The sequence below is a fragment of the Columba livia genome, chromosome 2 (assembly GCF_036013475.1).
Source record: "Columba livia isolate bColLiv1 breed racing homer chromosome 2, bColLiv1.pat.W.v2, whole genome shotgun sequence".
NCBI lineage: Eukaryota > Metazoa > Chordata > Aves > Columbiformes > Columbidae > Columba > Columba livia.
In genome coordinates, this window is record NC_088603.1 from 147,972,247 (window position 1) to 147,989,853 (window position 17,607).

Below are 17,607 nucleotides of genomic sequence, written 5' to 3' on the forward strand. Positions count from 1 at the left end.
GCTCCCATTCACTGGTGACTGCCCAAAAATGTGTGGTAGCACAAGGAATTGGGCAGTGTGAGGTGGGAACAAGCAAGCGAGGGTGGTGTCACCGATGCAGAACTGACTGCTTCAGTGAGAGCCTCAGATGAGTTTGTACAGGAGATCTGAGAACAACGAATGAGCTTTGTGATTTCCTAAAGAATGCTTGGGTCCCTTTTCTGTAGAGAAAAGAGAAACAGGAAGTGCCTTCCTTGCTTTTAATTGGAGAGTGAATCACTGTGCCTTACTGCATGAGCATTGCTCAGAGAAAATGAAAGAAGCATACGTAACGGAGGATGTATATGTAAACAGAGCTAGAGAAACAGTCTACTACAGCAAGTCCCTGTGACCAATTGGCAAACAATTGGGAAACTTATTTAAACAATCCTGACTAGTGCTATGATTTGCTGAACTGCGACTTGATGTGGGCTGGAACAATTCAATGCTCTCAGTAACCCACAGCCACAGAATCACCGAGTGGTTGGGGCTGGAAGGCAGCACCAGGGATCATCTAGTGCAACCCCCTGCTCGGAGCAGGGGCAACTAGAGCAGGTTGCTCAAGCTCATGTCTAGTCAGTTTTGAATATTGCCAAAGATGAAGTCTCCACTGCCTCTCTGGGCAACTTGCTCCAGTGTTTGATCTCTCCTCACATTCTCTTTTCCCATCTAAATGGAATTTCTTGTATTTCAGTTTGTAGCCACTGTCTCATTTCTTCTCACTAGGCACTGCTGGGAAGAGTCTGGCTCCATCGTCTTTACTCCCCTCACATTTATACACATTGATGAGATCACCCCAAGCCTTTTCTTCTACAAGCTGAATGGGGCCAGCTCTCTCAGCCTCTCCTTGTATGGGAGATACTCTGATCCCTTAATCCCCTTCGTGGTCCTTTGATGGATCCACTCCAGTATGTCCATGTTCACCAGCCTGTTTAGGTTCCTCTGAATGGCAGCACAACCATACAGCATGTCAGCCACCCCTCCCAGTTTTGCATTATCAGCACACTTGCTGAGGGTGCACGCTGTCTATTCACCCCAGCAGGTCATTAATGAAAATGACAGAATAGTGTTGGCCCCAGTATTGACCCCTGGGTTACCATTAATGTCTGGCTTCCAAATGGACTTTGTGCTGCTGGTCACAACCTTTTAAGCCCAGTATATAAGCCAGTTTTCAATCCACCTCACCAACCGCTTACCTAGTCTGTACTTGATCAGTTTTTCTGACAAGGTGTCATGGGACACAGTGTTGAAAGCCAGTCATTTCTTCATAGAAGTCTATCAGGTTAGTCAGGCTCTATTTTTCCTGTGTAAATCCATTTTGACTGTAGATTCCATTTCAATGGCATTCCTATCCTAAATATGGGAAACCATTTCCAGAATTAGTTGCTTGATCACCTTCACAAGGATCAGGGTGAGCCTGACTGACCTGTAGTTCTCCAGATCTTCCTTGCCTTTCTTAAAGGCAGAGTAACATTTGCTCGCTTCCAGCCATCAGGAATCTTCCTGAACTACCATGAACTTTGAAGGGTGATTGAGAGTCATCTTGCAATGGTGTCGGCCAGCTCCTTCAGCACTTGTTGGGTGCAACCCATCAGGTCCTGTGGGTTTATATATGTCCAGTTTGTTTAAATGATCCCTAAACTGATCCTCATCCTTGCTCTAGGCATTCCCACTGCTCTCAGGGGCCTGAGACTCCTGAAGGCTTGTCTTACAGATAAAGATGAAGTGAAGAAGGCATTGAGTGCCTTGGCTTTTTCATTTTCCTTTGTCACTAGGGCCCCTACCCCAATCAGCAACATGCTCACATTTTCCCTAGTTTTCCTACTGACATAGACATCACTGCTCTTCTTGTTGCCCTTCATGTCCCTCACCAGATGCATCCCAGGTGGGCTTGGGCTTTCCTAACACCATCTCTGCATGCTTGTACAGTGTCTCTGTATTCCTCCTGGTTATAACAATTTTCTTCTCCACTGTTTTGAGGATCCTGGACCAGGTTGGCTGGAGCTAAGTCAATTCTGCATATGTAAGGTCTTTATTTTGGTAATTCTACACTTTTTTACAGGTTGAGCTTTCAAACCACTCCTGCTACACTCACACATTAGACACTGACTGGTGTGCTCACAGGTGTTTGTATTGTGGGGCCTCAGTGTGCTCAGATTCAGGTAACACCCATGCAGCTCTTCCTGATGGGCAGCTACAAACATTTACACTTAGGCAAAATAGATTTTAAATTCATATTTGTAGCTTTTGTTACAGGTGGAAAATACTTCTGAGAAACCAAGTTTTAGGTAGCATTATCATAGCTCTTCTGGGTCTCCCTGGAGAAAAAGTACATGACCCTGTGCTGCGTGGGACATGTGCATCTGTACAGGGCCCATCCAGAACATGATGTCTGTGTGCACGGTAGGGCTGCTGCATCCTGAGCATAGTGCACTTATAACCAGAACATTTAATTTGTACAGTCGTAGTGTCCATATCACACTTGGGCAAAATAGCTGGGCAAATGGAAAAAATGACATATCTGGGGAATTCCCAATGTACTGAAGCTCCAGCCATGGGGAATCTGGAACACAGAGCTTGGCATCTGACCTTTAACAACAGTAATGTTTGTCACTTATCTCAGTGCCAGTAGGATGAAGCTGTAAGTAATAATCAATACTGTGTAGACTTCAGTGTAATAACATACCTCGTGTGATCCTCTGAAGGTCAGAGCTAAAAAAAAATGATTTATCCTTCTTCAAAATTCTTTTAAGTGCTGGATTTGGATGGAAGCAGTTGTGTTATTGCAGATAATACCTTGATAATGGTCAGAGTTGATAATGTCTTAACATGATGACCTTTACCTGCTTATGAATGTCTCAGACCAGTGTTGAAAAATTCAAGTGGTTGGCGGTGATTTGTGACCATTTATGAAGGCAGATCAGATAATTGCATTTAACATCATGGATGGCTTGTATTTTCTAAAGTGCTTTTATTGCAGTGCAATAAGATGATTCAGGAACTCAGTGGGATATTATGACCCTGATTTTTCATTGCCTCACACCTCATATAGTGAAACTCCCAGTGCAGAGGAGGTGTAGGTCCAGTATTGAAGGATATGACGCTCTTACTATGCAAATATCAGCAATGCAAAGCATCACAGCCTTATTCCCTTCCTTATGTTACTTTTCCTCATCAGTGTTATCTTTTGAGATCATTCATACAGCATTACTCTATGTTTTCCCTTTGTATTTTGCACGCTTTTACTACCCAGAGGGACAAGAGAATTTATAATAATCCAGCAGAATATTAAATTGTCCCTGGCATCCCGGAAAGAACACCTACTCCACATTACTAAAAGCATTCCCCTTATTTCTGAGCAGGCTGTTTTGTTTTGCTTTTTAATAGAAAGGGAATTCCACATGTATTCCAAGCACAAGAACTCAGAGCGCTGCTCCATATGGGCAAACAGAACGTCTGCTGTTTCTTGGCAGAGGAGCAGCAGCATAGATCTGCTTCCTCTTGGCAGGGAGCAGGAGGAGCAGGATTCATCTCACTGAACTTTATCTATCAAAGTGTCAAGCACTCAATAAGACAACATTTCCTAGAAGTCACCAAAGGGAGGAAGAGCATCAATAGTTGAGGCTGCTTGTCATCCTCTCTCCTGACAGCAGCAGGAATGCAGATGACCAGCAATCTTTAACATGTAATTCATAGAGGACAAGGTTTACAAGGAGAAATCCAACTCTTGCTGCCTACTTGCTTTATTTTCACTTGTCCTTGAACAGAAATGCTCACAAATTGCAAGTGGGCACATAATTCTCTGGAACCTCGGCCTTAAAACTAGGTTTATTTCCTGGGAAGCTTTTTCTTTTTTGCCATGATTGGAACTCAGGAGAGCTTAATAGACAGTTAAAACTACCGCTATTTGCAACAGTGTCACAAAACTATAGTATTTCTGCAACGAGACACTGTTGTATGCCAAGAAACACCACTCCAGCAAGAACATTACCCAGAGAATCTGACATACATTTCTGCTGGAGTTAAGAAAAAGAACCAATACTTTCTCTCACTGACATTTTCAGTACCATACAGTGATCTCCAGTACAGGCTAATGACAGAGCTTACAGCTATTATGGATCTACCGTGTAAGATAAGGGACTAGAAGTGCTGACAGGAGGCACAGTTGTAAATTACAAATCCACAACGGGATATAAGCGTGCACAGGTTTTATCTATGCAAATGCATATCTTGAGCTACTGGTGCAGTGGGGATACATCAGCTGGAAGGACAAGTAATTAACAGCTCTGTCCAGCCACTCTGCTAATCTAATCACTCAGCACTGCTAATCAAATCACTCCAGTAGCTGGAGTGGTCTTCCCTGAATGCCAGTGCTCTGTAAAACTAAGCTAAGCACAAATGAAGTAATTCAGGTGTATTAACTTAAACTAATGATTGCAAATTAAGACAAGCTTTGGGAGTGCCAAGTCCTACTTTCTCGTACCTGCAAAGCATCATTCCAGGAAAGTGAATGGAGTTACTTTGGATTAGGTTAGGGTGGAAGCAAGGAGAGGATCCAACTGCAGCATCTAGCATGGTTCATTTGACCCACGGCTCAGGAAAACAGGGCCCAACAAAGCCCGACAGAGCCTGACAGAGCCCGACAAAGCCTGACAGGGCCCAACAGAGCTTGACAGGGTCTGACAAAGCCTGACAGAGCCCGACAGAGCCCAACAAAGCCCAACAGGGTCCTACAGAGCCTGATAGAGCCCAACAAAGCCCAACAGAGTCCAAGAGAGCCCAAGAGAGCAGAGATCTCTGCTCACACCAGCTGAAGTGACTGTGCATGGGTCTTGCTGTGAGGGCCATGGGTAGGTAACAGGCTGCTGGGGGTAGTTAAATGACCCATTTAATGCCCTGTGACACTTATTTGCCTGTCCTAGCAGGAGAAAAGACCACGTTGGGGAACAGCACATAACTACAAGCCCAGCTTAGGCACTACTGCTGCAGAGGCAGGAATGGGGATGTGAGAGGTGTCAGTTTCTGGGGGATGTGCAACTTTCCGGCTGTCACACAGCAGCACAAGCAATGAGCCCAGCTCACCAAGGCTCCTCTGAGCTGTTACTCCAGCTCTCTGGCCCCTTTTCATGCTTCCTTGTGGCCAAAGAAGCCATCTGTGTTTCTCTCTGTCCTCAAGGTTATGTGGAGGTGAACATGGTCTATTAGGGGGCAAGGGGAGGAGTTTTCTCCAGTGTAGAATTGATGGTCAGACGGAGGAATGTTAGCAAGAGAAGAACATGAAATTATTTCATTTCCTTATGTATGGCCATAAAACCTCTCCCAATCCCTTGACATTTTGCTTCCTTAACCCAGCATTTTACAGTAACCCCAAAACTTCATTCTATTGCAAAGTTGGATTCTGCCACCCCAAAGATAAAGACAAAATAAGTTATTAGTTATTTTGTGCTCATATTTGCAAGTGGGTTTGCCTGAGCTGCTGAGAAGCCTTGAGGAAAAGAAGAGGGGGAAAAAGAAGGAAATTCTGGAAAACAGCAGTACCAGACAGCATTGCAGGCTGAGAATGTTACTTTAAGTGCCCTTGCAGACACTATGCAGCTGTACCAAACTGGGTGAAGGTGTCCCCAAGTGCCCTGCTCTGACACTGTGATGGAGAAGCTCTGAAACATGCAATAAGGCCAGAAATGCAAGTGACGTTTGTGACTCTGGTGTGTAGATGTTCCAGTGTTAATTCAGCTGTCTAAACACAAGTGTCTGGTGCCCTTTGAGATTCTTTCAGTGACATCTTTGACAGTCCTTATGTTGGAATTTCCATCACAGTCTGGCTTCCTACTGAGCAGCAGGAGCTGGTGTGACTGTCCTCTTGGGCTCTGGAACAGAGGCTACACCCAGCAGTTGTGTACTCACCGTTTGTTGTCCCAGCTGCATGGGAATGCCTGCCAGAAATAACAGAGACAAGGGAACAGCTCAGCCCTCTGGTCCTCAGCCCCATGAAGAAGGTGCTGGTAGCCTTCAGCCTCGTCAACCTGTGCGCACCCCGTGTGCATGACAGTGGAGCTGGAGGCCATGCTCATCCCCAATGCTGAGGCAGTGCCATACATTTTTACAATGAGGGCGGTAAAATATTGGCACGTTGCCCAGAGAGGTGGTAGATGCCCCATCCCTGGAGATATTTAAGGCCAGGCTGGACAAGGCTCTGAGCAACCTGATCTGGTTGCAGGTGTCCCTGGTCATTGCAGGGGGGTTGGACTGGATGAGCTTTGAAGATCCCTTCCGACCCAAACTATTCCATGATTCAGTGCGGTTGTGCGCTGGCAAAACCTGCTGAGTGTCATGGTGGACATGGGCACAGCTCTGAGCTCCAACAAATGTGTCCTGAGCCAGGCTCAGCACCAACAAGTATCTTCTGGGCGCAAGTGTGAAGACCAGCGGTGAACCAAGATCAGCCATGGGGATGCTGCTGGTTCAACCCATAAAACTCAAGGAACTGCAGCCTGAGCTGGTGTGACTGGTGTGACTACTGAGGGCAGCAGGCAACTGTACTCTGAGCTTAATGGTTTTCTTAGCTTTAGTTCTCCAAGATAACAGGCAAAAGTATTCTTTTGCTGCGGGTAACGTAAGGTAAGGTAAGGTAAGGAATCTGAGCGTTCTCCTGAGATTCTTACTATAGGTTACTTTTAAGAATGTAAGTTGTAATGAGTTCATTATTTTTAACACGCAGAAAGAAAACAATCTTTTAGTTTTGCTTTTATTTTTCTGCTTTGTTCCCTTTTCTCTACTAGTTTGAACACATCTATTTTGCAAACTTATAGCATCAGAAATCTGAGTTACTATGTGACAAAACTACAGATTTCAAATATGACTTTTTAACCCTTTTCCCAAACAACAGTGGAAATAAAAGATTTTGTAATACACAAAGATTTTGTAATGGTTTTAGTGCTCCTCCTTTTTTCTCTACTGCCCCAAAAGATCTTTTTGAAGAGTTTTCTTTTAATTGAGTCTGGAAACCATCCACTTTTAATGAGAACTTACTGACACCTAATTGCCATCTGCCTCCTTCAGTTTCTCTCATAAGACTGCTTCATTTTTCCTTTGTGCACTGAACTGCTCCTCTGTTGCTGCTGCCGTTTGTACTCTGAGTGAATTCTTAAGTCTTCTTAGCATAAGTTTTAAGTTCTTTATTCTGTACTTCACCTCTGTTTATTCCAGAAGTACACTAAAAAGCCTGTAGAGATAAATACTTATTAGCTGCAGAATGTAGATACAAGGTTCCTACTACAACATGGACGATGTTTGCTGCTGCGCCTGTTTTACAGCAGTGTCTTCTTATCTGATGTCACCGTATCAGAAAGACAAAGCAGTACATGGCAATACGGTGTGAGAAAAGCCCTGCAAATCTCACAATTGACAAAATACATGATATCTTCCACAAAATTACACCTACCCTTTTGTTGAGAGCCTGTGCAAGGACTTGCCTGTAATAAGGCCTCCATATGAGCTATCAATACAGCTTTGTGGTGGCATTCTGCCCCATGGTGAGTTCACCCCATGTCAGAAGCAAAGAATCTTTCACTGACCGAGGGCTGAATGGGTCTTTCAAAATTGTTTGGCAAGACTGTTAACTGTTTCTTTCAAAATTCTACTGATGTTTTTCAGGTTCTCTGGTTTGCTTGAAGTCAAGCTGCCAGTGGTGCTTGCAGTGCTTATCTCCCCTAAGAAGTTCAGATCCTAAGATGCTGAACTGTGTTCCTTGGTCAGATATTTATTCTCTGAGGTTTTCTTCCTGGCTGATAACAGTAAAAAGAGAAGTGAGGTATAGTAGCGGGTGCAACCTGTGGCATTAGTGCTATTTCTGGGTATTTCCAGTCAGCGGAAGAACAGAACAGCAGTTACATGGTGCATCAGCTCATGGGCCCGTCATGTCAACTGTGCTGTCCTGAACCATGTAAGTCAAGCTGGAAGGGCAGCTTCTTTGTCACTGTTATCTTAGGAATTCTCTAAGTAATGAAATATTTCACATTAATTTAAACTAGAGCGTCCAATACACACTCCACTGTCAGCTTTTTCTTCTGAAAATTATTTGGGATTTAGCATGAGCCAATTGTACACATTTTGTCAATAATTTTAATGGAATAACAAGAGAGTAACTTACAATGCACAACTGCATTTGAGGAAAATTCATTTGCAATCTCAAATTAAGGTTTTTAGGATTGTTAGGCCACCTTGTTGCCAGAAAGCCACTTAACTTTTGTTGGATCAGATGTGATGAGGAATGTCTTTCAAATAATTGCACTAACCATTCCAGTACTCCTGACAATAACTTGTCATTGTGCAGACACCTAGTGAAGATTAAGACCGGTGAAACCTCTGTCCTGTGTTCAGTTTCTGATCTGCTTTTTATGTCGGCAAAGATCTGAATTTATGCCTATAGATTCAAGTTATCTCACTGACCATTAGCTATTTTATATCTCTGCTCATTTGAATCCTTCTGTTGTTCACAGAATGAAATAATCTGTATGCTGTTTGCATCTATGGCTTGAAGGGTAGTTTCTCTATTTTTATGTGCCAGAGTCTTTGAACAGCAATATACTCTCTTTCGGTTTTATTAAGTGTTCTTGCCTCAAATATAGTGGCCTTACTGTTATCCCAAAGGGCTTAAGTAAGCAGAGCTCTGACTTGATAGTCTGAGGCATCAGGAACCAGAGCTGCAGCAGCACAGATTAAATAAGGCAGGTGTTGGGCTACTTGTGATCCAGGATTTAGCTGTTTCTCTGGGTTTCTGCAAGGTCTGCCCAGGGCAGGCTTGAGATTCTCTGAAGTGGTGCTGATCTACACCTCAAGCAGAGATAAGGATAAAGTTTCTATAACAACATGCAAGAAGTAAGCCTACGAAATAAAAAGTATGCCTGTCATTTTTCTGGCAGTTCTGAACTTTGATACCTGCAAGCTATTTCTTTGTAATGTCAAGATTAGATTCTGGTCCTGCTGGAAAAATTACTGTCCTAAGAACTGATGACTCGCTCCATCAGAAGTGTCATCTGGCAAAGTTCAGATTCTGTCCTGCTGAGTTGATGTGGTATTGGATGATCTGTGGCTCTACTGATGGTGCTTCTGTATTCTTTTTGAATAAAGTAATGTAAAGTAATTAAGGAAATAATCCAAGCAATACTGGGTTTTGGACTAGTTATTGAGAAACATGGACCCCATTTCTGAGAAGCACTCAAGCAATTGTCCAAAAAGGTTGTGCAATTAGTTAGATTCGAAATCTTGCCTATGGACAAAGAGAAAACACACTGTATATATAAAGTCAACAATTTATTGATTTTACCATTGACATCTTAATAGATTCATCCAAGAATTACTATCAGCCCAGATTTAGGTATTTAAGAAAAAGAAAGAAAGAACAATAAACCCCAAATATTTTATACAAAAAGGCAGTGTCAATAATAATCATAATAATACTGATACAGTTTAAATTGTTCTGTACACATCTCCCAGTTCCTACCCCTTTTCCTGGGGTTATTCTCACTCTTCCACTGTCCCTCTGGGTCCTCAGATCCATGGATTCAGTCTGGCGCTTGTAGGGGTGTTATGATGAAGCACCATCATCTGGAGTCCTTTGCCAGGAGAAATATGATATTGACAGATTTTTCTTCCTCATTCTAGGATCTCCTACGGCATCATCTTTATATGTTTTCTAACACATTTTTATATCTTGCTGTTTCTTCATTTGTCTACAAGTCCATGTTATATCCAAGTTTACTATATGTGGTATGTTTTACCTATGTTAGATACTTGTTCTTTTTTTTTTACCTTGTTACTCCCCAAAACTGGTTTTATTCAGCTGCTGCTCTGTATTTCTTTAAGTGATGGTGGCTGAGCTCTAATAGCTGTTGGGTCTCCACTTCCAGCCTGTGCCCCATGCCTTATCATCCCACACCTCTATCCTTTTCACAGCAACCTGTATTCCCACTTCACAGCATCCTGTATCCCCACTTCACAACATCCTGTATCCCCACTTCTCAAGTCCTCTGCTGTCATGCCAGGCCTCTATTTGTACTACATCTTTGTACTACATCTTTATGTTAGAAACATAAGTCTCTTGTTCTACGCAGAATAACTGCTCGTTACGACTGTCTGTGTAGAACTATTGCTGTACCACACAGAGATAAGCAGAAGTAAAACAAGGCATAGCCACTTGGTCAGAGGAACAATTGCCAGCAGCTAAAGCAGGTCAAAACAAAGCTCCAGGCAGGGCAAGGCAAGCTCTGACAGCGCCAGCCTGAGCCTTTCTCCTGCATGGCAGTACTGTAGTACCGCCCTGCAGAGCTCCAAAGCTCCATCCTTGGAGGTTTTCAAGACCAAACTAGAACCTGACCAACCCAGTCTTATTCAGTGTTGAGCCTGCTTTGAGCAGCAGGTTGAAGTAGAAACTCTCAAGGTCTCTTCCAGCCCACATGGTGCTGTGAGTCTATAGTGATACAAACTCATATAGATAGATTTAAAATTTAAAAGTTTACCCCCTGTAATAAATGCTGGAAGGGGTCCGTTATGCTCAGACAATATATTTTGGTGTTACTTCCTCAGTCTGGAGTATATTTTGTAACATAGAGCCTCACAATACCCCTCCTAGCCCTGCTAGCTCCACGGACTTGAACCCCATTGGTCACAAAGGCCTCATCTGGTGTTCTATGACTTTGTTGTCATTGATTTTGACAATGACTTTGTTGTCACTGCAGGTCATATTTTGTCATTCATGAGATTCAATTTCTCCTAAAACATCACACAAGTTTCTGTGATTGATCGTCTCTTGCTGTAAATGATAGCTGAAGTAAGTTCAGTTACATGGTATCAGATTAAGCTGAATTTTGACTCTGTGAACAAATCCTTTGGCAGAATTTCCTTCATCAGTGACTTTCATAATAAAGGACAGGACTCTGCACGGCATTACCATCTGATGGTAATGAAGCCCAGTTCCCATTACATATTTGCACATTTATTGTAGCATCACTGGACCTGTGTGCTTTTCTGATAGAGAATTCAGCAGGCACACAAATCATACCCATTGTCACATCTACATGCAAACAGCCCCCATCAGGAATTTTATCGTCAGGTAACAAACTACACATAACCTTGGCAAGTCTTAAAACGTTGTGAGTAAACAGTCTTATGTTACCAAAAGTAAAAAAAAAAATCTTCATCTAGCGTAAATTAAATAGACTTTTTGTTGCCCTGAGGACACAATAAGAACACTGACAGTCAAGTCATTGTATTTGAGGTTGCTTCTGTCCAAGTGCCAAACAGTAGCCACTGGTACTTCACGGAACTATCGCTTGTGTGGTGCACACTGACGTGTCACCCAAACATGTCACCACTGTTTTTTTGAGGTGTTCCCATCAAACTTTCCTCACAAGAACATGTAGTCATATAAAGCAGATTTTCTGGGATGCCAGCGGCACCCTGGTTCGTGCTGTGCCTCTGCCTTTCCCAGAGCTTGGGGGCTGTGTCTGCAGAACTGTACTTTTCTCTTGGCCATACTTTAAGCCATGGTTGTATTGCTCCTACAGCATGAACAGCATGAGCTGTGCATCACCTGCTCACTTCTGCTGTCACCAGCTTGGTCTGACTGTCAATGACTCTACCCTTCTTCATTGACCTTGTTCAAGCAGTATGAGCTCTCCACCGCTAGGTTTAGGTGTTCTTCTCTGAGCAGGTCTGCCAGCATTTCACACAGAATCACAGAATGTTAGGGATTGGAAGGGACCTTGAAAGATCATCTAGTCCAATTCCCCTGCCAGAGCAGGAACACCTGGATGAGGTTACACAGGAATGTGTCCAGGTGGGTTTTGAATGTCTGCAGTGAAGGAGACTCCACAACACCCCTGGGCAGCCTGTTCCAGTGTTTGTTATCCTCACTGAGAAGACGTTTCTTCTCAAACTTAAGAGGAACTTCTTGTGTTCCAGTTTGCACCCATTACCCCTTGTCTTACCAGTGGTTGTCACCAAGAAGAGCCTGGCTCCATCCCCATGACACTCACCCTTTATGTATTTATAAACACTAATGAGGTCACCCCTCAGTCTCCCCCAGGCTAAAGAGACCCAGCTCCCTCAGCCTTTCCTCATAAGGGAGACGCTCCACTCCCTTAATCATCTTTCATCTGCCATATTTCCAAATTCACCTGTGACTATCACTTGCCATAAAGGAGCAATGCACAAAGCAGCAGGTTCTCTGAAAGCAGCAACACAATATCACATTTATCATGAGCAAAAGGGCTTGCAGCTGCTTTTCTGCATTCCAGCTTAGTGCATAAGCAGAATGGGTCGTCTTCTCTGTTGAAAGATTAATGTTATGTATTTTAAGTATCTATTTTTCAAATTTTAAGGAATTCAAGATTTCTCAGACTTTGGAGAAACGGTGCAGATGGATTTAAGATTTGTATTGATGTTCTTTTTGCTAAATTGTTGGGCATCTTGACAGAAGGCAATTCCAGGTTTTACAGTTCTTATTCTAGATGCATAAAAGCACCGACATAGCATGGCTGCAGCGATTGCACGACAGAAAGTCTGACACCAAGCACACCGAGGGAGGGCACCCAGGAGAAAAGGGTCTGTACTGCCCTCCCCGCCCAGGAGTGCCTGAGCCGTGTCCTGCACAGCCGGGCAACACCAGCGGCACCTTGCCAGGGATGCTATGGGGGTGTCTTCCACCACATAAACCAGGAACGGCTCCTTGTAGATGATCTGATTCATATGTCTGATGGCAGCTGTTAGAAAGCTACAGTAAAACATGAAGTAACGTAGGCTTTGATCCTCCTGCAAGAGGAGACTTGAATCTCTGCAAGAACCTGGATGAGCCTAGATAATATTTACTTCCAGCCTTTTGATCTGAAGGACGCTGCTCATTCGTGAAGACAGCTTTTCCTAATCACAGCGAAGGGCTCTCATTTGCTGTTCTTTCACATACACAGCCTTCCTCCAGAAAGGAGGAGAGGATGGAGAGGATGGAAATATCAGGAGTGTAGAACTGGAAAGCACTTATTGGGCTGCAGTATCTGTGGGAGACATTTGCCAGCTGGGGTGATGGAGCATCTTTTCATCTAGCTGCTTGGGGAACAAGGGAGGCGTGGAAAAGGGGGAAGCGTTTCTGTGAGTCTCCTTGAGCAATTTTGTGAGAGGGTGCATGCATTGCTCATTCATTGCTTAGCAAAGAGATGACAAGGGTCAAGAAATGCAGAGGCGGGACTGTAGAATTTGAGAGCAGGTGTGGTTGACTGGACAAGATTGGCTGGGGAACAGGAAAATATAAATCCCCTGTTTGACCTCTGGCAATTCTTTTTGCTAATGCCTATATTTACATTTACTGATGGATTGTTGCCAGTCCCTCAGTGAGTTGCCAACAAGGAGCTGTATGACATCACTCTGCATCAATATATGATATTTTTAGTATGTTTGGATACAGTTAGCTTTTTCAGCTCTGCATCAAAAATCCAAGCCTGTTGTCTTTATCTAGAAATGACAGAGCTGGCTTTTTTTTTTTTTTTTTTAAGAAAGCCATCTGTCTATCTGAAGCCTATTCTGAGTTCCCACAGGCAAAGTATTTTTAACTATTTCAATTATAGTTGTATCAACTGTTCTGTAATTATTGACTTGCAATATTTCCCTGCTGTATCAACATCCTCTTTTCTAGTCTCTTTTTAGAGAAATCATGATTTTGCTTCTGTCACCCAAAGGAAGAGCTCTCCACGTATTACTTGCTGAGAAGCAAAACTAAGTGTTTCAGAGCTATATTTTCAAGTGGTGCTTCTACCTGCTGCTGTCTAAATATTCTGCCCAAGTAAAAGGTATGAGCACATATCTTCCTCAGCAAACTCTCTGCTTTGTTATAACTCAGTGGAAAGCATATACTTCGTATTCACAGTCCCTGTGAATATATTTAATTCATTCTTATTTTCTCTGAACATTCAAATTAAGAAAATAAAATGTAAATGAATTAAAGATAAGTCAGAGATGACCTGCTGGTGATGGGCCTGATTCCACATAATAAAGTATTCTCAGGTAAGTAACTTGAGGATTTTATTTAGTGTTCATCATTTTCTATGTCTATATTTCTTTGTATCCTACACAGTGTTTTCCACGAATGTTCAATAACTGCATTTAATACCATATAATTGCATTCTGAAGACACATGTGATTAAGTCTTCCATCTCTGCCTCAGCAAATACTATGTTTTCCTACCTAGACCATATAAATTTGAAGACTGAAAGTCACCTGATGTAATCTAGCATCTAATTTCCATTCCTCTTTCACTCAAGGCAATGCATATAGTATCTTATTCAAGATAACACAGTTTTCAGGAAGGCTAATATCTCTATCTCTAACTCTGAATAAAAATTACATTGGGAGTACTCTGTGGCGAAATTTGTAATGAGAAGTGAATTTTTGGAGTAGAAATAATTTTAATTACATTTGCTTTTCTCCAGAGTCTCAGATTGTCCTGTCTTTGAAATAATCTAATATATTTTGCACCATAGGACTCTGAATATATTTCACTGTGTTATTAAGACTGTTATTTAGTTTAATGCTGCAGTAACTATGAGCTGGATTGGCCTGTTGCCTGCAGGAGCTAATAAGATACAGAACCAGGCAAGTATTGCAAAGTTGCTTTCACAGACTTCTCTGTAAATCTCCCCCTATAGGCTTATGGATTTACATGAATATGGGTTTGGCAGAGCATATGACCTCCTGCTGATAAAAGGAATGTAAGATTTAGAGAAACTATGCTCCTGAATTCCCCAGCAAAAATCTGCATGGACTCCTAGGGAAACAGAAGTCCACCTCATTCTGCTGTGTGGAGAAGAAGACCTATTCTATAGAATAGGTGTTTGTAAAACCCAAGTATTCAATTACCAGAATAAATATTTATGAGTATAAAATGTTACAGGAGGGCAAAGATACTGCATTTTGTCCAGCTGGTTAGTCCTGCAAAACTGCCAACACATATTAGCAATTTCTAAGATAAGTAGGACTGGGACATCAGTCCTCTCAGTTGTCCACCTCAGTAATAATGCCATGAGCATTGTGACCAGTTTTGTTAACCTTTCTAATATTGTTTCTCTCACTAATCACAGCAGCAAGTGTCTGCATGAATGTAGCCTACAGTAGTAATTAAAGCTGTGAAGCTGCTTGGCATGCAACTAGCCTGACTGGTACCCATCGCACAGCACCCATCTGGCATGTGGCTGTGGGGTTCATGCAAAGAGCATTGATAATTACAGGTTTGGAACATGTCAGAATGGAAGGTGTCTAGTGTAGCAAGAGCTTCTATAAGATCCCCTTACTGTCCCCTCACTATAGTATTTTTTGGCTACTATTTATGTATCTTTGTGGCATAGCAAAGGTTGACTTTCACCCACCAAAAAAAAACTTCTGTATTGAAACATCGGTAATTTTTCAGGATACACAAGCCATCGGCATGATTTTAGGAGGCTGACCAGCTTGTTCATCCTCCATATGCCAGTAAGAAAGGACTTCAAATGCAGTATCTGAGCTTCTCATGTTGTCACATCTGATTTTTCTGAGATCGGGAGCTACTACAGCTTCAGGATGTGTTCTCTGTCCTAAGGATTCTCAAAGCCCAGAGCGGGGAACATGAGGCTTGGAAAATCTCAACTTAATGGCATTTTTACAGTTCAGCACTTGCACAGAGAGAATGTTTCTCCTTAAAAAAAAAGTCTTGTCATTTCTAGTGTCACGACAAACATGTGCCCATGATATCTATACGTTTATGTCTGGTGTCTATAGAGTAGATGTAGCTTGTGTTCTTTTTAAGGAAAGAGGCTGCTTCTGTCAATACACAGTTCTTCCACGCTGCCTATAGCACTTGTTTGGGTAATCTTCAAGAAGATGGACCCTCCCTGAGGGCTGCCTTGGTTTGTGACATAAGTCATATCCTGAGCTTAGGACATGTATCAAATATGTTTGTACAATGTCTTTAGAAGCCTTAATTGTCAAATGACTCTTGAACATTGTTATATGAATGGAAAAGGTGTTACAGGAACACAACTCCAGCAATTTCTGGGATGGCAGCCAATCCACCTACCTGTCCCCCTTGCTACTAACTGAACATTTGTACGATTGCAGAACTGAGGAACAAAGAAACAAATAATGAAGACCCACATGGGCCACTCAGTTCTGTTTCACCCAGCTGGGGACTCCATGCAACAGCTGTTAATTTGTGAAGTTTCTAATCCACACCAGGCTATATCCTAAACCATATGAATGCATTCCAGCATCTTGAAACAAACCTCAAGTCTATATTAGATGAATGAAAAGTTCCATTCTAAGGGACTATAGGAAAAATAAAAGAATCCAAGGACCTCATCAGTGTCCCTGGAAGGAAAATATTAAATAAAACTCTTAAGTTATCCTAGAAAGTGGTCTGCTCCCTTGAGCTACAGAGGGGACAGAAGAAAGAACAATGCCCCAATTTCCCCAGACGATGAGTATGACCCCAAATCTGGTTGTTTTACTGTTGAAGACGGGAACAAGATATACCAATCAAACACCTAAGAATTTAATGTCACTAGAACCACAACTGTTTTCTGTTTACATTCTCTTGGTTTTGGAAATATCTAGAGTTTCATAAAAATATGAAATATTATTCTTTCTCTCTCATTCCACCTCAAAAGTTTAATTATATTTATCAAGGATAACAATATTTTCCTTTATTCTACTAAGAATGTTCCTTATAAATAAATCTAAATATGATATATATGATGTCATGTATGTCATGTGCAAATATAGTACATACATATGATGCAAACAGCAACCGATTCTTCATAGTTTCTTGAAGATACCAGAACACGAAGTTCCAAAGACTAATATTATAGGCTTCATTTTTTATCTTGAAGCATTGGAGGCCGCCAAACAGCAGTTCCCTGGACTCACCAGGTTCCATCTTAAAATGAGTTCAGTCTCTGGATCTCTTCAGTTTTTTTGAAAACTCTTCCTGAATTCAATTCTTGAGATGATTAAAAATCTTCTTCTGAATTTCCAGGCTAATAAATACTTATTATTGATTTATAATATTTGGTCTTAGGCCAGTATTATCTTTCACCTAAATGGTTCTTCTCCCTTTTTAACAATGTTTTTGAACATAAGGACCTGTCAGTTCCCTCTGAACCTTCATTTGCCTATGTGAAATAAACCATGATCTTTTCATTTTTCTCATAAAATGGATACTCTATTTTCCAAAGCTTTCTCTATTCTTATTCCAGCTCAGGTGTGTTTTGCTTGAACATAGGTGAGTAGAACAGAACACAATATTCCAAACAAAGTATTTCAGTGTCTTGTACTAAAAGGGTTTTTTTGTGGTGATCCTCTACTTTATTGGTGTTGATAATATCTCTCAACTTTGTGTCACTGGCAAATTTCTTTAGCAAATAGTTTGATTCTGCCTCCTTGGCCACTAATGCATTAAGCGGCATAGGTCCATATACTGATCATTGAGACAGTAACATCTGCCATCCTCATAACTCTTTTTTTAAGCAAATTTTTACTTAAACAGCTCTCTTATCCACATTAAACCCTAAT